The sequence below is a fragment of the Cheilinus undulatus genome, linkage group 7 (genome assembly GCF_018320785.1).
Source record: "Cheilinus undulatus linkage group 7, ASM1832078v1, whole genome shotgun sequence".
Classification (NCBI taxonomy): Eukaryota; Metazoa; Chordata; class Actinopteri; order Labriformes; family Labridae; genus Cheilinus; species Cheilinus undulatus.
The window spans coordinates 37083209-37105407 of NC_054871.1; positions in this window are offsets into that span (position 1 = coordinate 37083209).

Genomic DNA, 22199 nt, shown 5'->3' on the forward strand with positions numbered 1-22199 from the left:
ATGCCACTAAATACACTGGCCCCCGGCCTAAACGTCTATGGTGTGTACGGGCGGGGTTTGGCAGAAGCCGTCCTGAGTGAGCATCTATCCTGCTAGTCAGCAGCAGCGATGATATCCTTTAGGTCTGTCTCAGCTTACATTTCACTGACTTAGCTTACAACCCGTTTGTATATAGCCTGCTGACTTAATTACACGGCTAGTATGAAAGGTTAGAAGGATCAAATTCCCGTCCAGATGCTTAGAAACGGAAAATTTAGCCTTTTGCTAGCTTACGCTGGAAAAAACTGGTATGTTGTTTATGCTAGCTTTTGGGGCAACTTCCAACGAAGAGGCTGTTGAGTTTATTGAGATTAAGAGGTTTTTAAAGGTAAAAAGAAGTCTCATTAAAACAGACAACTCAAAACGACATGATGTATTAGTATCATCATAATAATATGTAATAATGCATTTCTCCCTACGTTATAAATATAATAAACCCATTTCCGCCGCTTAAAAAATGATATAAAAGTCAGGTACTTAAAAAACAAAAGCAGATCTAGGTCGAAATGATGGGATAGAATGTCAATTATGAGATAAAATGACATAATTAGGGGATAAAACGTCATAATAATGAGACAAAACGTAGAAATTGAAATAAGAACTCGAAATTATGAGATTAAAAAGCAAATTATAAAAGCTGGAATATAAGAGATTATCCCAAGTTGTAGGAAAAAAAGTCGATTTCATGAGATAGTAAGTCAAAATTATATTTGAGATAAAAAGTCTTAATTATGAGATAAAAAGGCATTATGAGATTAAAAATTGAAATTATGAGATTAAAAGTCAAAAATAGGAAATAGGGATGATTTAAAGATTAAAAACTCATAATTATGAGATGGACATTATGAGATAAAAAGTCGAAATTATGAGATTGTGACAATTAAAACATAAGTTGGCCTAATGAGTTAAAAGGTCAGTATTATGAGATAAGCCTAAATTATGAAATAAGAAGTCAAATTATTAGATTAAAAGCCATAATTATGAGATAAGAAGTCCAAACAATGAGAAAAACAGCTATAATAACAAGAAGTAATAATTATGAGATAAAAAAGCCATAATTATTAGATAAGAAGTCAAAATTATGAGATAAAAAGCCAAAATTATGCAATAAGAATTCAAAATTATGAGATAAAGAGCCATAATTATTTGATAAGTAGTCCAAACTATGAGACAAAACAGCCAAGAAGTAATAACAAGAAGTAATAATTATGAGATAAAAAGCCATTATTATTAGATAAGAAGTCAAAATTATGAGATAAAAAGCCATTATTATTAGATAAGAAGTCAAAATTATGAGATAAAAAGCCAAAATTGTGCAATAAGAATTCAAAATTATTGGATAAAAGGCCATAATTATTTGATAAGAAGTCCAAACTATGAGACAAAACAGCCATAATAACAAGAAGTAACTAGAATGGCTGTCTGAGGCGGCAGACCTACGCCTAAGCAGCGCCACAGAGGAACTCACGCTCCCATTGATTACTATGGCGTTCAAAATTTCGAAGTCTGAGAAAAACCAAACAGGTCCCTGTCACTATCCCAATATTCCCTGAAAGTTTGGTGAAGATACAACTTTCCGTTCTCGAGTTATCTTGTCCACGTACAAAGAAACAAACACACAAAGATACGGAACCCTTTACATAACCCTGCCGATTTCATTGGCGTGGGTAATAATTATAAGATAAAAAGCCAAAATTATGCAATAAGATTTCAAAATTATGAGATAAAGAGCCATAATTTTTTGATAAGTAGTTACAATTTTGGGATAAACAGCCATAATTATTAGATTACAAGTCAAAATTATGAGATAAAAAGCCATAATTATTAGATTACAAGTCAAAATTATGAGATAAAAAGCCATGATTATTAGATAAGAAGTCAAAGTTATGAGATAAAAAGCCATAATATGAGGTAAGAACGGTCTGGGCTTTGACTTGGCCACTCCAGAACATTCAACTTCTTGTCTTTAAACCACTTGTGTGTAGCTTTTGTTTTATGCTTTGGGTCATTGTCTGAATGAGAAATGAGTCTTCTCCCAAGCTGTAATTCTCTTACAGACTGAATAAGATTGTCCTCCAGGATAGTCCTATATTTTGGGCTGGCTTCCAAGAAGCATCCCCACAGCATGATGCTCCCACCACCATGCTTCACAGTGTGGATGGTATGTTTGTGGTGATGTGCTGTGTTTGTTGTCCATCAAACAGTGTCTTGTCTGATGGCCAAAAAGCATCATTTTGGTCTCACCAGACGACAGAACTTTCTTCCACTTGACCAGGGAGTTTCCCACATGCCTTTTGGTGAACTCTAGTCAAGATTTAATATGAGTTTTCTTTGCAACACTCCCATAAATCTTTGACTGGTGAAGAACCTGGATGACAGTAGTTGTATGCAGAGTCTCCCATCTCAGCTACTGAAGCTTGTGACTCCTTCAGAGTAGTCAAAGGTGTCTTGGTGGCCTCTCTCATTATTCTTTTATTTAATTGACATTGCTTTGTAGAAGTCATTCTTAGTCAAAAAAGCCAAATTATATTGACCATGACTGAGTCCTAAAACATCCAAGGGGGTGAATACTTTTTAAAGGCAATGTATTTATTCATTTACTGATCATAATACTCAGCATAAACACAGATTTAAACCACCCTGAAAGATTAAGGGCTTTTATTTAAAAAAAAACATGCAGGACTCTGCTTATGAGTGCATAATATATTTTAGTAATATTTTTAAGAATAATTTGTTGGACTTTATTAATAATACAAATAAAAATTTCCTCTAGGCAAGAAATTGCTTTACTTAGACTGCAGATTAAGGCCAATCTGGCAGTAAAGTAAGGACATCAACGGTTTTAAGCTTTGATTTTAATCAGGCTGTAATGTTAGGTAGATTTCATGTTCTTTTAAAAAGTTTTTTTTTTTTTTTTTTTTTTTTACATAAGATCATTTCAAACTAGAGATAAGATTCAGATCGCACTGAAGGCTCAGTAGTTGTTGAGCCATATTTCCATTTATGTGTAGGTTTGGAAAATGGCCACTAGATGTTGCTGCTTACCTGACATTTGATGACCAAAGAAACAACAGGCTGGAAAAATACCCAGATCAACAAAAAAACACTAAGAGGAAATCTTATCTAAGAGGACATCTTATTATTATTGTTGGCATATGTTTTGGCATATGCATTGCTCAACAAAAGCATTAAAATCTGATTTTTTAAAATTACCCTAAAAAACAGACTGAGAACAGACTGTTGTGGTAACATCTTCTTAGTATTATTTAAAACCTTTTCTTCTGATGAATGCAGCTGGACCTTGCTCAGAGTAATACTATTTTGGAAGAAGGCTTGCATGTGTCCATGTTTTTCTTACAAATACTTTTTTTTATATAATTTCATGTGACTGTTTTTTTGGGGGGACATCTTGTACTTCTGCGGTTCTTCGAAGGTAAATAAGTTGCAGTGTAGTTTTCTGCCAGTAGATGACCTCATTTCCCGTTGATGTTATTAGATCCATTCAGAAACATGTTGGATGAATTTAGAATGATGTTGTTTGCACATATTAAATTAGGTTTTATTTAAATGTTCAGTTTACGCCATCACTGGTCAACATGAGGAGGAGACTGCCTTTTTTATGTAGAAACAACATTGTACTGTACTGTAAAGACAGACAGGGCTCAAGCAGCCTGCGTTAAGTAAATGAGGGCTTTTCGTGAGACTCGTTCTAATTGAATGGGCTGTGCTGGTCTTTGCTGGTCTGTTAGAACATTTCCCATGAGAGCAGACTGAAACAGGATACTCCACAAATCACCTTTACAAAGCTGTCTTTTAAAATCTGACGGTCCTTGTTTTGTCTAGTGTATCCTGTTATGGTCTCAGTAGAGTTCTCTCTGTGCTCACTTTCCCATACAGCCCCACATATACATAGCTACTGGTAAATTTCCAGGTATGAGCTCTAGGAATTATTGCACAACGTATTCTGAGTGTGTTGTTTTCCTATGCAGGACCATATGACAAGCACTGAAAAGCACTGACTCACTATAATAAAATCATAACGAACATTCTCAATTAAATTAATGTGTAGTTTGTGAACTAGAGCCACAAAAAATCATAATTTCAACCTCATTGCAATATGAGCAAAAAGTAGATGCCTGTTAGAGAGAATAGTAGGAACACTTAATCACATGCAGCATGAATTTAAATCAGCAAGCAAGAATCTCACCAATCAGATAAAGCCCCAGTGTGCAATCAGCTACTCTGAGACATTTTGTTGGCGACTGCAGGGTCAAATAGGCTGAGGAAGCAGAGAAAAGTAAGGGAAATATTGCTGATGAGGACATGATGGTAAAAAGAACAGCATGTTTCACATTTTGGAATTTTTTTTCACTGTTGCTACATTCACACAAGAACAATGTGAATTTGGTAAATACAAAATAATAATAAAAACAAACAAAAAAAATCATATAAATTTGCCATAACTTCATAACAATATCAGACAATTTTATTAAACTTCCCAGGTTTTTGATTACTTCAGTGTTTTATATTTTGAGAGTCACTTTCCTATTCTGTGATAATGAGGCATCATTCTGAGATATGAATATTTAGCCCCTTTAAAGTGACTGACATCATTCAACAGAGCTCCAGCCAATTGGTGCCTAGTAGTGTTACAATTAGTGACATGGGGATCACCTAAGTGCAGACACCTGTGTCTGGAAGGTCCAGTCACTGGTTAATCCGTATTCCTGGCTACCATTACACCATGAAGACAAAAGAACACTCCAAGGAACTCAGAGAAAAGGTTATTTAAAATTAAGTCGGGGTGGATACAAAAAAATGTTCAAGGCACTGAACATCCCCTGGAGTTGAGTTAAAACTGTCATGGAAGAAATAAGGCACACGAGTGAATCTGTCTAGATCAGGCCATCCTCAAACTGAGCAACTGTGCAAGGAGAAGACTAGTGAGAGATGCCACTAAGACACCTATGACTACTCTGAAGGAGTTACAAGCTCCAGCAGCTGAGATGCGAGAGAGACTGCAAACAACACTTGTTGCCCAGGTTCTTCCCCAGTCAAAGCTTTATGGGAGAAGGGCAAAGAGAAAGCCACCGTTGAAGAAAACTCATATTAAATCTGGACTAGAGCGCAGCAGAAGGCATATGGGAGACTCCATGGTCAAGTAGAAGAAAGTTCTTTGGTCTGATGAGACCAAAATTGTGCTTTTTGGCCATCAGAAAAGATGCCAAACATTGACATCACCACAAACACACCATGCATCGTGGTTTCAGCATCATGCTATGGGGATGCTTCTCAGCGGCTGGCCCTGGAAGACTTATAGAGGTAGAGGGTAAAATGAATACAGCAAAATGTAGGAATATCCTGGAGGACAATCTTACTCAGTCTGTGAGAGAACTATGGCTTAGGAGAAGATTTATTTTACAGCATACAATGAAAGCTACACAGAGATGGTTTAACGACAACAAAGTGAATGTTCTTGAGTGGCTGAGTCAAAGCTTAGACCTCAATCCAAAAAGAGAATTTTTGACTGGACTTTAAAGTAGCTGTTGGACTTTAAAGAAATTTCTGGACATTTTGTGTTGATTTTGGAACCGAATATGTCCTGGAAATCTGTACTTTTTATTGAAATTTTCTCCATGTTTGGCCTCAACAAGTCCTTGTATTCCATCATCTCTCTCCCAATGACTGACACCAACTCTGACTGACTGACGACCCCAACAACTTGCTGACACACACACTAAACATCTTTCTAAAACCAACCCAGTGCAGTATTTTCCTGTAGAAACAGGACCTTTGGGAGATATGTGGACATCATTTGTGGTCAAATGTAATTCCTGTTCAAAGACAAAGCTGAGCTTTTAAACTCATCAGGTCCTACTGATCTCAATTAAGTGGGAGAAGGGTTAGAAAATGCACACCAAACAAAAGCTTGGGTCTCAAGAGAAGAAAACAACAACAATAAAACACAGCAGTGTTGTGGTGACAGTTAAGATCCCCTCTGGAACTCAAAAAGAAAGATAACCATCAGCCAACGTTGTCAACAAAATACCTTTTGAGGTTACATAACGGTGCATATGTGTTATTCAATATATCTTGTGATTTCACAAATGTCATCTCCACTCTCAGTCCTGGATGATGAAACTCAAAAAGGATATAGGTTACAACTTGTACCTTAAGCTGCTAAAAGTAAACTGTTTGCTCAATCAAAGTGACACAAAGTACACATCCTTCACAGTTATGTAAAACTGCTGCTGGTCAGAGGGAGTTGAAATGTTCATGACTCGGTGTCTTGGAGTTTGTCGACTTAAAGTGCTCCCTACAAAGCTGTGGTGGATGTTACCTAAGAGTCCTTTGTGGTGACGCAGTACATGAACCCGGATGCTAAAGCTGTACTAACAACCAGTTTAAGGAGCATCACCCAGGAAGTTCCTGCTGGGATTAAAAAGATTGCGGTTTGTTAGTTTACTGGATGTTCCTGTTTCTTCCAGACCTCCAGAGAAGAAGGGTTATCCCTCTAGACTGCCTTTAAAAAAACTATGGCAGAAGCATGTGTGCATGCTTACATAAAATTTCAGCTATCTGCACCCTTAAGGCAATGCTCTCATTTGTTTAATTCCACTGTATTTCTAATTTACTTAAATGAATATAAAGTTACCAAGCAGGACACTGTGAGAATAATCACAGAGGATTTTAAAACTCAGATGGATTTTCCATTAAACCTGGACATGAATCAACATTTCCCTGATCTCTATATGTAACTCACTGGCACACCGTGCAGCGAGAGTGCTGAGTCATTGTGCTGGTTCTTGTGTTTCACTGTAGAGTAGACCGCCTTAATTGAGAACATACCGGACCTTGGAATTTTCCACAGAACTCTGTTTCCCGACTGTGGAAATTGTTGGATTTGTTTCGCTATGCATCAGGTTGCATAACTTGTTCCCTGCAGGACATAAACCCATACTGTACCTCTTTAAATGCACACTTTATAAAGTTATATAAGAGTGCTCTCCTCCTCTGCTGCCTGTTGCTGTAACTTCTTTTTATTTAGTATTTTTTGAGTCATTACACCTATTTAATTTTGTTTATGTCTTGTAACTAAACACAATTCCAGGTTAAGTGGAAAAAACCCCCAAACACTTCACACTTGAGTAAGTATTACAATTTAAACCTCAGTATGATACCAATGAAAATCAACTTGTATGCATGCCTTATGACATAGATTTAGTAGAGCTGCTACAATTGTGAAAGTTAGGGCTGAAACAATAATGACATTTTCTAGAGCTGTTATGATTCATTGAGTTAATCATGATTAATTAAGATCCACAATCAGTGAACTAATTGTTTTAAACTATATAACTATATAGTTATATAACTGTATAACTATGTTTATACTTTCTTGTCCTCCCCAACGCACTGTGGCTAAGGCGCGTCAACGTCTTCCTGAAGTTGCATTGATATAAGTTAAGTCCACCACTACGCCTAAATTTATCATTTTATTTTAAAAAATGTACAGGGCTCAGTAGACAAGTCAAAAGTCATCTGAACCTTTCTAATGTTCTCATGTCATTTTCAATCCATTAAAAGTTCCTTTTTCCATGGTAAAGTTCATGTTAAAAATTTTGATCTGCCCATAAAAACAGTCAGTTACGCTTATTTTAAAACAGTAGAATCAAAAATGACAAAAAACATTTTAAAATGCAAGATAATGGAATTTTAATGTGCAATAAAATGGATGTGATCAATCGCGATCAACTAGAGAAATTCTGAGATTACTCACGATTAATCTCTAATCTCTATGTCATCACTTCTTTTGAAGTAACATTTCCAATGTGCCAACATTTTCTCTTGTTTTACCATGAAAAGAGCTAACCTGAACAAACCTTCCACAGACGGCGTTTGGGAAAGGGCAGAGCCTTTGAAAAAAACACTCGGAGGGTGATTGGATGAATGTTCTGTCTGTCACATCTCTAATGGCCAGTCAGAGCAACAAAACACGTGCGCCCATAGACTGTAGACAGAATGGGTGTGCCACTACCGACAAGTAAAGTCCATAGAGAGCTGCATAACATGAACCATGGTGACTGTAGACATGTCAGTACACGACTTTTGTCGTTTTTAAAAAAACAACTCAATGCTGTTCTTTGTTCTTCTTTTAACAAAGAAATGTCGTCAAGATCTGATAAAACTTAAAGCTTTAGCAGCATTCACGCTAATGTCCTCCACCATAATTGCACTGGCCTCTTCTTGCTGCTTGCTTATGTCATGACTCCAGATAATACTGCCCCTCGACCCTGATTGGTCCTGTCACTTTCTAACACGCCCAAATGGTTCAGACGGGAGCTTTGCAAGATGGATTTGCCAGTGAGAAACATGGAAACGGAAATCCATCTGCTTTGCAAGGTTAGAAAACAGCAGTGTTTCCCAATAATTACCTTGACCTCTGACGGCCGCACTGGCAGTGGCCAGCGCTGAAAATAGACCTGTGATCCCCAGCAAAGCACAGCGGAATGGCGATTCCGGGACGCGCTGGTGCCGGACTGGAGCGCGGGCAGTGGAACTGCTCCGATTGACTAGAGAGGGAGCGATTTGCTCGGCAGTACAATTCACTGGCGCAGGTCACATGGACACTCGAAGAACTGCAGCTTTTTTGTAAATTGACTTCGTTATTTAACAACTGAGGTTACCATATGGCAGCTACCAGTAGATATGTCTTTAATGGCCCTGAATACTTGATTGGCTTGTCCTTTTTATACTAAAGAGGATGTTAACAACAGTGACACCGTCAGAGACTTGTGTCACTTTATATAGAATGAAGAAGTGATACTAAAGCACTGCAGTAAACAATGCTACAAGAGCATTTTAGGAGATAAATGCCGTCAGTCTTCTGAGAAGTGATTGTTGTTGCCTCATGAGAACAGAACAGTAAGAGGGCTTTAGTGCTGAGGAAATTGTTACCTAACACAGGATCTTTAAACAGATGATCAGCTTTAACAGGCTGTCTCCCTTTGCAGAGTGCCAGTCTGTTACTTCCCTTCTGTTTTGTCTGAAATGATAACAGCTGTGGATGGGTGACTTGAGCTTATTTAGGCTCTAAAATGCATAATCAGAGCAATCTTTCTTAATTTAGCCCGTAAGGAGCCTTAAAACCTCTTATTCTGTTAGAGCCACATTGAAGCTGCCACGCCATTCCCTCTATGCCCTCAGTTATAAAACAGCAGTCAGACTGGTTTTGCCTAAAGCTTATATTACACCTGTAGTTCTTCAGTTTGCATTGATTCACCGTTTGCTTCTCTGCTTGGCAACACCCTAATATCACCAGATCTTCGTGGTAGTATATAAAGGAATGGCTAAACTTGTTGTGCCTCTGGCAGTTTAGTAAGGCATGTTTGTGACAGTGATGGGATTATGAATAATGAGGAGATGATTTACTGTAATTTGGGGATTACAGTAAAGTGCAAAAACACTTGTATGTTTCATATAGGGGATCATTTTCTTTGTTGCAACAGTTTTAAATTTCTCTCAAAGTTCTTTATCCTAAGCCTGTCCAATTCCAGATTTAGTTGCTGTGTCTTATTGTGAATGTTTAGATTTAAATATTTACATAATAACAGTGTAACTTGAGGTATTAAAGGGTTATTTTGTTAGTAAACTGTTAACAGTCTCAACTGCTTTTTGCCATAATGCTCAGCTAACTGTCTCTTGGCTATATTTTCTAATTTAAAGCTACCATATGTTGATTTTTTTGCGCTGAAATGTCTAAACAATGTCAGTTGTTTCAATCAGACCTGTTGTCACAGGTGTATAAAATCCAGCACACAGCCATGCAGTCTAATTTGCAAACATTTGTGATACAAAATGGGTTGTTCTGAAGAGTTCAGTGACTTCAAGCGTGGTTCTGTGAAGGATGCTACCTTTGCAAGAAGATGGTAGGCAAAACTTCACAGATATTCCATGGTGAACTGTAAGTGATATTATTGGAAAGCGGAAGCGTATAGGAACAACAGCAACTTAGCCACAAAGCAGAAGACCACATAAAATCACAGAGCAAGGTCAGAGACTGCTTAAGTCAAAACAGACAGACTTTTCTCTCCTTACCCTGCCTTCATTTCATCCATTTTTCATCTGTTCTCTCAAAGCTTAGGGATGAGGACCAAATGTTGTAATACCACCACCAATTGTGGGGGCAGTGTTGAACAATGTAGCCAACAGTGCAACCCAGAGTAGCAAAAAACAACAAAGAAGAATCATTTATAAAAAAAAAAAGGCAAAACTTAATCAAGTTTTCTGAGGAAATATTATCAAGTATTAAGTGAGTTGTTGGAAAATTCAAACATACAGTATCAATGATATTTGCTTCACCTGGAGAAAAGGACAGACAACTGTAAGAGTACTGCTGAGCAAAGGACAGACTACCCTCTTCAGTCTATGGACAGATGGAGCAGCATCAGAAGTAGTTATGTGAGACACAGCGACCTCTAGTGGACTAGGATTTCAATGTCCACTCTGACATAAAAGACGCACATCAGTATAAGGGCAATTACGGCTGTAAAGAACACAATGCACTGATCTGTTTTCATACATAAGTAGAGCATAAATGAGTCTTTAGGTGCATAGTGCTTAAAAGTTGCCAACTCTTGCATAAACAGTGTGGTCGGAGCTTCATGGAATGGGTTTCCATGGCTGAGTAGCTGCATGCAAGCCTCACATCACCAAGTCCAAAGTCAAGTGTCGGAAAGAGAAGTGTAAAGCACATACTGGACTGTGGAGTAGTGGAAATGTGCTCTGGTGACGAATCTTGCTTCTCTGTTTTGCAGTCAGATGGGTGAGTCTGGGTTTGGCAGATGCCAGAAGAACATTACCTGACATTACTGACTGTATTGTGCCAACTGTGAAGTTCAACTGGAGGAGGGATAATGGTATGGGGCTGTTTTTCAGGGTTTGGACGAGATCCCTTATCTCCAGTGAAGAATAATCTCAATTGCTTCAGCATACCAAGACATTTTGGACAATGCTTTACTTCCAATTCTGTGACAATAGTTTGGGGAAGGCCCTTTTCTATTCAATTATGACTGTTTCCCAGTGCACAAAGCAAGAACTACAAAGATGGTTTAATGAGTTTAGTGTTGAAGAACTTGACTGACCTGAACCCTGACCTCAACCCCATCCAGCACCTTTGTGAGCCAGGCCTCCTGGTCCAACATCAGTGCCTGACCTCATAAATGCTCTACAGAATGAATGGGCACAAATTCCCACAGAAACACTCCAAAATGTCCATATGAAATCACATTTATTTGAATACAATGTCATTACAGGCCCTGTTGATGTAATGGTCAAGCAACAGAATACTTTCACTTTAACACTAACACACGCAGAATAACAATCAGATGGTAGTTCAAGTTTTGTTTTCTTTTTAAACTCTTGTGAGATGTCTGAATCTGTTGGCCCTCTCTTTCTTTGTCTGTAATTTCAAGCCCCTTTGCCTCTGGGTTGGTCATCTCTGATCAGATAAAACTTGCAAAGTTTGCAAAATCACAGGAAGAGTGTAGTCATCCTTCCTTTAGGTCAGCCAGTGCTTAAAAGTAAACAGGAACATCCTACATCGTCTTAGTTTGGATGAGCACGATGTTCAGACAAGTTTAATGAGTTTCAGAGCATGATACATTAACATGGTTTAGACTTTGATAGTTCCTGGGGTAATGAGTTCTCAAACAGGACACCTGTTTGGCTTCATAGCTAGGCAATAATGAGCACAAACGTCAGGATGCAAGAAACTAAAGTAGAAGAAACACACTTTTATGGAAAAGAATAGAATAATTGTGAAGAGTCAAAAGTGGAGGAAAAGTGGCAAGAATGTATTAAAATATTTTCTAAAAATGGGCAGAATGGGTAAAAGTGATAACAAAGGGTAGAAAGTGGCAAAAATGGGTTAAGTAGCCAAAATGGGCAAAAGGTGTTAAAAACAAGTTGCAGAAATTGGCAAAACGTGGCAAAAACGGGGTAAGGTAGCAAAAGGAAGTGGCAAAGAGTTGCAAAAAAAGTGGCATCAATGGGCAAATATTGGTACAAAGTGACAGAAATGGGCAAAAGTGGCCAACATTGACAAAAAAATGGGCAAAAGATAGCAAAATGGGTGAAAAGCAGCAAAAATGGAAAAGACAGCTTAAGCTTAAGAAGCACAGTTTGTATGTAAATACATAAAAAAGGCTTAAAATTGTGGTGGTGCCAAAAGTTTGGTGACAACTGGGCAAAAATTGAGGACTACGATAATTTTTTGGACTTTTTGCCTTTGTTGGATAGGACAGCTAAAGAAAGACAGGACTCATGGGATGGGGGGGGGGGCATGCACCAAATGTGCCAGGACCGGGAAACGATCTCGCGGCCAGTGCATTGAGGACTTTAGCCTCAGCACATCAGCGAAATCAAACTTATTTTTCTTAAAGTTACTAAGAAGTCCCATTGTAGAGCCCGTGACAGTCCCATTTACCAGAACCGCTGATTGGGGTGTTTTTATGGTTTCTAACCAACATGAGGCCCAAAGGCTCTTTTTTGCTTTGCTCACCCTGAGCTTACTGCGGTGACCTTTGTAAAATTCCACTATCTTTGTTGCTGGAGGATGGGGGTGGTGTGACTTTCGCGGTTTCTGGAGGTCTCAGAATGGGGGGCTTGTAAACTGCACGATGGGATTTGAGAGGGGGGGAGGAGAAAAATGCAGAGGACCAGTGAACAAAACAATGCAGAGAAACAGTCCTAGTAAACAGACTGCTTAAACATATCAGTCCTCAATGTTTGCAATGATTGATTGGTGTTGTTTCTTAAAATTCTGACAAGAAGTCAGGGGTTTGGTGTTGATTACATTGTTATGTAGGGCAAAGACTTGATTGCATTATTTCTAGAATAGTTAAAACCAAACAGAGAATCTAGGGCAAATACTTGCGGACAATGCAGCATTTTTACACATCTTTCCAAAAAAAGAAAAAACTCTCAAGTAACAAGCACGTGCATGTGAGAAAAAAAAAAGCAGAACTATTTCTCCTTGTTTTGCTTGGCAACATGACAATACAGAGTTCAACAAAACAGGATAAGAGAGAGAGAGAAAAAAGACTTTCAGTGGAGAAGTGTCTGGTTTACTGGTGAACATAAGTCTGGCATGAAAAATAGGTGAGGCCTGACTCTTGTATAACTTCTCACGTGTGCGGTGACTGACCTCAAGCGCAGGAAAAGACAAACAGAGGATAACACTGACAACACACAACTCTAGTGGATGACGAAGCACCAATTCCTTTTTGTCTGTCAGCTCTGGACTGAAAACGTGATATGACTTTGGATCATTTCCTCTTCACATTAACCTTAAAAGCCTTCCTACTAACACGCCGCCCAATTTTTTTCACCAGAAGCTCTTTTCTCTAACTGGACAGAACAGCTTTTGTGCCTAGACTGGACAAAGTCTGTTGCGGACATTGTCCATGCTTGGTTGGATTTATGCAGTGAAACCTTGATAAAGCTAAGGGGAACGCCATGGGTTGAGGTCTATATTTATGCCTTCCTGGGTGCACATGGCAGTCCAGACTTAGCCTAGCCAGATGGAGGGGAAAAAAATTGGACCTCCAAATTTGGGACCACTCACATGTCTGACAAAGTCAACCACCTACAAAAACGTGAGATCGATCAAAGCACCTTTTGTTCATTGATCCTAAACGGGAACCTGTGGTGTTCTAGCAGCAAGAGCAATCAAATAAATAATATTTAACTTTTCCACCTTAAAATAGTAGTTTTCATGTGGATCTGACTGTGTAATAACTTTTAACAGAGACAAGAGAGTTCCACCAGATGGTCCAGTTTGATTTAGTATGGTTTGGTATGGTTCAGTATGGTAAACCACAAAATAGTTTGCAACTCAACAGACACCTGTACCCTCACTTGTGGACTGTATGGGTATGCATGTGATGTCACAGGCAGCGCGAGTCTCTGCAGTTCTAGCCGCTGCACGTGACAGAAAGGAGGAACTGGTGACAGGAATAATGAGGGAGTATGCTGAAAACAGCTTTTATCAGCTGAAAATTGTGTGTTTTTTATCACAACATCTTACTATGTTAACTGTGGTCAGATCAGATCCTCAGCGGAGTATGTTTGGAGCTGTAATGGCATATTAATAAAGACACAAGATGAAGCTTTGCTGTCATGGTATCAACCATAAGCATTTAGTCAGTGATGAATATAAGCTAAACTCCACTCCAGTCTCCTTCTGCTTACCTTAAAGAAAAATCAAGACCCCAGCACATCAACCATGCTGTAAAATAATACCTAAGGTGGCAGGCATCTAATGACAGCGGATTATGTTTTATAGCTGTATAACTAGTCCTGTGATGTTTGATTAACACGGCTGATTTATTGCGGAAAGACCAAAAAATTGATCAAGTCCATCAATATCCATCACAGTATAAATAAAGTAGCCTTTGTATAGTGACGTGATTTCTCTTCGGTTAAATACTGATATCCGTAAACGCTTCATAAAGTAAACATAGCCAATGCTATAACAGTTTGTACAATGTAATGTAGAAGTTGAGAATTGTTCCGTGTGAATTTGTCATGTTGATACATTGAAAAATGTTTAACTGGTTGTGGCAGGAAAGCCTCAAAAAGTCTGTTTGGGTTGACAGCAATTTTGCTTGCACACCTCAGTGCACAGTGCTCACTTAATATGTACATTTATATTACATGTGTAAACATGTAATGCCATTTTTTTTATTATTATTGTTTTGTACCCTGTTTGGCAGTAACAAACCTTTTCATGCCGATAAAGCAAATTAAAATTCAATTGAATTTGTGGATTGCAGCCAATCACCCTCTCTGCAGAGATGATGATAGGCTGCAGCCTGTTCCTCTCCCTTGCCATGACTGCAGCGTACCAGACAATAATCAGAGATATGAGGATAGACTCGATGATGGTGATTTGAGAAGCACACCATCATTACCTTCATGAATGTCTTTAGCTGCCTCAAGAAGCACATTCTCTGCTTGGATATTTTTGATGAGGGAGTTGATGTTCAGCTCCGACTTGAGGTCCTGGGTGATGAGGGTTCCCAGGAGGTAGAAAGGGTCCACAGTGGACCTGGGGTCACAGAGCATTATGGGGGCAGGGATGTGTACCTTTCTGTTTTATTGATCAAAATAGTACTGAACTGCACTGTTCTGCTATCTGTGTTATCAGCTGATATTGTTTACACTAGGTTAAAGAGCATTATGACAGCATGGCAGCGATCATAACTTGGAACTTTATTGGAACTTTGTTAGTTTAGACAAAAGCATTTAACCAGGATTACTGGCCTTGACTGATAGGCAATGGACATATGAATGTTTATATGAATGAATGAATGTATCTCATGAACTCCTAGTTTAAAATAGGGATGCATGATGTTATTGGCCTGAGAAGTGAATTATCAGTATCAGCAGATATGAATATGGAAATATTTTATATTTACAATTAACTATAAATATCATGCTATGTTGGCTGTATTGGTTGTATGTACAAAGAAGTTTGTGAAATATTTTTCTTTGGTTTTCTTCATTTCTTTGGCTCTAAATTGTGCCTTAAGGAGTGCATTTTGTTGCTTAGTTCATCCTAAAACTGTAAGGCTTGTTCTGTGGACTGAAGTTTTAGTTTAGAGCCACATGTACGTATTGGCTGATTAATGTAATTGAGTAGTTTTTCTGTGTACTTCTACTTTTTGAGTACATTTTGAAATCAGTAAATTTACTTCTACGGAAGTACGTCTTAACCATAGTAACTGTACTTTTACTTGAGTACCATACTCTTGTACTTTTTCCACCTCTGCTGACTCCACTGTATTTCAAATCTGGAGGATGTGTTGGCAGAGTTTCCCATCATGCCCTTGGGCAGATTGTGTAGATGTTTTTTGTATGTGTTTAGTTGTGTTATTGGGTTATTGCCTGTTGCACAGTGATCCCTGCTGGGGTTATTTAGGTGACTTTGAAAGTGATTGTTGTTGGGTTTTTTAAAGTGAGACACATTTGCACCATGAGTGAAGTTATCAACTGAGCTGGGAGTTCCTGCTTGTGGCAGGAGGTTTTCCCAGAAGATGCATGGTGCATAGTCTTCATCAGTATGCATTTGCCTTGCCCTGAGATGTCTGGTTATTGTTCTTGCCAATAAGGAATGATCATATTTTTCTGTAAAACTCCTCAGTAGTTTCTCAGTTAAGGTAAACTTTAAATTAAATACATTTTACTTGTACTTGGTTGAGTCAGTGGCCTATAGTTTTATCAGGGTTTGGTGGCAAAAGCTGGCACCATAAACTTCACCTACCTCCAAGTCAGGTAGAAGAAAAATGTAATTGCAGTGACTGGGTTTCAATCTGTACAAAAGCATATTTCTTTCACATTATGCAGATTTTAGGTACTCAAATGTCCTGATAAGGACCTGAATTGATCAACAACACTACTTAACACATGTATACATACTCTCAGCTGAAGAGAAAGTGGTCTAGGGGTATTGTCTCTCTCTAACCTTCCTTTACATGTAAATATCTTGAATGGCTATTTCCCCCCTGCGTCTTATCTTTAATCCAGCTTCCTCTTCTCTATAGTTTCCTATAAGTCCTGACCACATGGGTGGTGTTTATTTTCTTGTCTGACTCTGAACAGTGTGTGCTGTGGTGCAGAAAACATTAAAAAGCTTATAGCTTCTATATTCCTCCCGTGACCCGCATTAGGGTGCCTGTTTAGATAATGTTTGCATAGTAACATCACTTGACCTTATTCTTTAGGCTGTAACTTGAGATTGTGCTCTCTCATGTTTCCTATTACTGGGTCAGCTGAAGTGCACGTGTAGCGCAGACACCCTAACTAAATATGACACACAAATTAGAACACACAAGGAATCTCCCTGTCCAAACATTGCTGAGTTTTTTTGTGCTGAATCTGGATGCAACCAGATCTGAGGCTTGTTCCCATTAAACAGTTAGGGGAGGTGCTTCATTAATGCAATACTACTCATTTGACCTACATTATTATAGATTTTTAAGGGTTGGATTTGATAGAAAAAGTCAGAAGTGTTTGATTTAAATCCTGGTGACATTTTTAACCATTTGTGGTGTTTCGATCTCTCTGCGTGCTCTTTCATTCTGGGTCTTTCACCTCCATGTTGCACTGTGCACTTCTGCTTTCATAGCTGCTCAAGTTTCTGACCCTCAGGTCAGCCAAGCCACAACAGTTTTCATGTCCTGAAGCCATCTCGGGGGGGGGGGGTATTAGGAAGGAAGGGGAAGGGTGGCAAAGAAAAGCTCGTTTGTCACAAGTGATAGCTGAGGGTAAAGGACCTCTGAAGCAGACGTGACAGCACTCGTGATGAGATTAGGGCTAACCTGCCGAGGATGGTGCTTCATTTACTGTTCCAACTCATGGTTCTCGATTAGACCTCTTCAAATTGAATTGCAGCTCAGCTGTCTTTATTTTCAATGAATAGTCTGTATTGTGGGATGGAAAAGGATGACACGAGATTATGAAACACGCCTACTAGACTACACTGGCTTCTTTTACATAGCATCGGGTTGTGATCAACACCGTGTGTAGTATACATATACTTGCCCTGACTGCTGTTATGTAATATAGCCTGGTATCCAGCCCCACCCCCGCCTCGTCCACACACCAGATTGCTTGGGTTAAGGCTGTCATGGAAACAAGGCTTTAGGCGTAATGCTACACCTCCTCTTTGTCAACTCTCAACCAAGGTTATCTTATTGAAAATATCATGTTAATCCTCATTTTTTTTGCCAAGTAGCACATTCACACGCTTCTACTGTACCTACTGTATACAGTGGGCTCACATTACATAGTCTAAGATAAGGAGGGGCTCAGCCTTCTAAAACAATGGAAACATTTTACAGTAAACATGCTGCATGACACTAGCAAGTTGAAGAATAGCCATTCAAGGGATTTCCTCCTCTTCAGGCGTGACTTCCATATGTGTTGATAGCCCAGATAAAGAGAGTTTATTGTCTCATGAGATACTCCCTTAATGTGTTTTTATTTTATGTCACTACTATGGTAAAAAAAGAGCAATGATTGTATCTGTGTTTTTGTGAGTGTCATGACATTTTTTGAGCTTGGCTTGCAGACATGATTCAAGGAAGCCAGTGTAACATGATTCAGACATGTTCATTTGGCAGTAAACTCTGAGCCAAGTCATATTTTGTGTGTTCCCAGACTTCATCCCAGCAGGCAAATGTCCTGGCATACAGCACATCAGAGAGTATTCAGACCTCCATCACTTAAAAAAAAATCTTATGTTAAAGCCTGTAGGAAAAAAATCATTTTTATCAGAGCACTGATAGGGCCAGCAAGGACCCTGACCTAGGATGGTGAGGACCCTATCTGTTTGAGTTATTTTTCTGCCAGAGGAGTTGCTAACTTGGGGGCTTTAACTCAAAAACTCACCAGACTTTACAGAAATTTGCCCCCTCTGTGGAAATGTTTGTATTTTGGTGGCTGTGAAAGTCCAGTAGCTGGGACCCCACAGTGGCCCCAAATTTGAGATAGGGAACTGGGTAAGAGATATGTGCATGAAAATCGTTACACATATGTATCATGATTAGACAAAAAAAGTCTCTTGGGGCCATGCTCTAAAATGTACAGGAAGTGCAATACAAACAGCTAAGTGTCAAATGTTGGCATTTTTGGGCAATTCAGAAGTTTCTTATTTTAATGAACTAGTCAAAGGGATTTCATCTGATTGACTCCAAAATGCTTTTTTTCTCATAGTAGACAACCTGGAGATCTAAAGTTGTGTGAACTGTGAGTTTTCACCATAGGGAGGGGTCATGACCAGAGCCCAAACTTAAATTACTTTTTGTCGTTTTGCAGTGAAAATACACCAATAATGCCATATAACTTTTCAACACTTTGGTCAATCATTACCAGACTTCATAGGGATGATCACACATTGATACTGAATGCATGCAAGCGTACAAATCCTTACTTTGTCACAGGGCCACCTTGTGCCAGTTGAACATTTCCGCCCCTGATTTTTTGAGTATTCCCTTCAAATATTCAGCCCCCTCACACCAGCTGACAATGCATATCAGAGCAAAAACCAAGCCATGAGGTCAAAGGAACTGCCTGCAGAGCTCAGAGACAGGGCTGTTGCAAGGCACAGATCTGGGGAAGGCTACAAAAAAAGTTCTGAAGGTTCCCAAGAGCACAATGGCCTCCATTATTCTCAAATGGAAGAAGTTTGGCACAACCACGACTCTTCTACAAGCTGGACGCCTGGCCAAACTGAGAAATCAGGGAGAAGGGTCTTCGTAAGAGAGGTGACTGAGACAGAGGCTGTTGATTCATCCATCAATCCATCCATCATCTATCATTAGATCCAGCAGTTTGGTATTCAAGTTGCCAGTACTTTATAGATTTGACACCACTGATAATTAGATACTTGCCCCTTTTGATGCTATCTTATTTGCTAATGGCTGATATTTGTCAACATCCTTATAGACTATACGTATTATCAAAGTATGATTCTTTCTGATGGCACAAACTCCACATCAGTAATCTTTACTAGAAAATCCAGGCATGTCCCAATTTGACCCAGATAAATGTAAAACGAAAGTGTATTAACTACACCTCACGTTTAAATACTGTGTGACACAGGAAGAGCCTTAGTTCAAATCTGCCCTTAGACAACAAACACACCCACATACTCTTTCAAGCAACCTCAGTATCGTGACACACCAGATGTTCCAGGTGTTTGACCTTGTTACCTTCATCATAGGTGTGTTTAACATTTAGTGTAATAGACCATAGAACTGTTCGCTGTTTGTCACGGTACATTTTTGTACAGACCACTGAGTAAAGTAGGGCACAGAGCTCCAACTGGTTAAAAACAAGCTTACCATGGTTTCACTTTAAGTGCATTTTTTTGCACAAAGGTCCACTCTTTCTTTTGTTACATGTCTTGATTTTTTCACTTTAAGCTAGTTTGGGACTTCAACATCATTCTGCCACCATTACCCCTTTGTACTTCAACAGTAAATCTGCACTTGTCTAGCTGGAAAATAAATCTTCTCTTAAGCTATAGTTCTCTTGTACCCTGAATAAGAAGATTTTTATATAGTTTGCTGCATTGATTTTACCCTCTGCCTTTAACAAGTCTTCCGGGGCTGGTTGCTGAGAAGCACCCCCACAGCATGATGCTGCCACCACCATGCTTCACAGCAGTGATGGTGTGTTTGTGGTGATGTGCAGTGTTTAAAGTTTCCCACAGGCCTTTTGGAGAACTCTAGTCCAAATTTGATGTGAGTTCTCTTCAACAGTGACTTTCTCTCTGCCCCTCTCCCATAAAGTTTTGAATGGTGAAGAACCCAGGTAGTTGCTGTATGCAGTCTCTCTCATCTCAGCTGCTGAAGCTTGTAACTCCGTCAGAGTAGTCATACGTAGGTGTCTTGGTGGCCTCTCTCTCTAGTCGCCTTCTTGTATGAACACTCAGTTTGTGAGGAATTATTTTCTTATCCATCCTGTGACTTAAAATTTTCAATAACCTTTTCTCTGAGTTGCTTGGAGTGTTCTTCTGTCTTCATGGTGTAATAGTAGTCAGGAATACTGATAAACCAGTGTCTGGACCTTCTAGACAAAGGTGTTTTTGCACTATCATCACTTGAGACACATTCACTGCACTCAGGTGATCATTTCAAAACTTGTAAGACTACCAGCAGCAGTTGAAGTAGGTCAGTCACTGCAAAGGGGGTAAATATTTATGCAATCACTTATTTCACATTACATATTTTATTTAACTGACATTTCTTTGTAGCAATCTGTTTCACTTTGACATCACAAAGTTTATTTGGGTCATTTTTTTTGTCAAAAAAAAAAAAAAAAAAAAGCCAAATCATACCCAGATAGCAAAAGACATTAATTCAATGTTGGATTTTGGTCAGATTGGTTATTTTTGGTTGAGGTTGAAAAATCTTGTTGTTTCAATGTTTAGTTACAGTTACCATTTCAACATTTGAAAAACTGATGTTGGATCAGTGTAGTATACATGATGATTTTTCAATGTTGAAATGCCCTACATTGAATTGACATCGTTTCAATGGTGCTGATGGGGGGGGGTATATTTGGGGGCGGACAAGACCAAGACCACTCTCCAGTACTACAACATGACAGGTACAGTAAAGTTCCATCGGGTTATTCAAAGTAAAAGTCCAATCAGTTTGTTTTTTTGGTGAGACGACTCACATTTTCATACACTTTTAATCCGAAGTGTTTCTGAGATAGCTCTTTGGTTGTTGCAGGAACATAGACCGTCTTTGCTCAAATTAATAAATGATTTAAAAAACATAAGTTTGTAAGAGATATTAACTCATAAGCTGTCTTCATTTCCATCTACATCTTCTTCTCTGCCCCAAAAATGCTGTTGTATATTTCCACCAGGTGCCTGTTGGAAAATAACCTCAAAAGACATCACATTCTACTCTTGTAGTTAGTGACCCCCAGTCTTTGCAAAATCTTAGCCTGAGACTAAAAACTCAACAACTTGCTGACAACCCAGATAGCAAAAAGTGATTGAATCAACATTGTGATGATCAACATGGAAAGAATGTAGAATTGCATCAACACTGATTCAACTACATATATGCATTGCATTATACATTAAAACAATGTTATTACTAAGTAAAGTAAAGTTGTACTTTATTCATCCCTGAAGGGAAATTCATAGTTTACACTGTTTTTGTTGTTTTTACATATTACACACACACATACAGTGATGGCCTTGTTGCTCATTGCTACATGCTGCCTTGAACTGTTGGAAGGCTCAGTCTGGAAGGAGTTCGGCTGGAAGGGGAGCGGGAGCGGAACTCGACCTGGTAGCTGGAGAGGTTCCATCACGTCTTGGGCACTGTCGAAGTGCCCTTGAGCAAGGCACCAAACGCCCCCAACAGTGTGAACTATGAATTTCCCTTTGGGGATGAATAAAGTACAACTTAGTACAACTTTACTTAGTAACTTAATAACATTGTTTCAATGTATAATGCAATGCATATACAGTTGAAACCAGAAGTTTACATACACTATATAAAAAGGCACATGAACTTTTTTTTCTCACCATCTAACATTAAATCAGATTAAACTTTTCCTGTTTTTGGTCA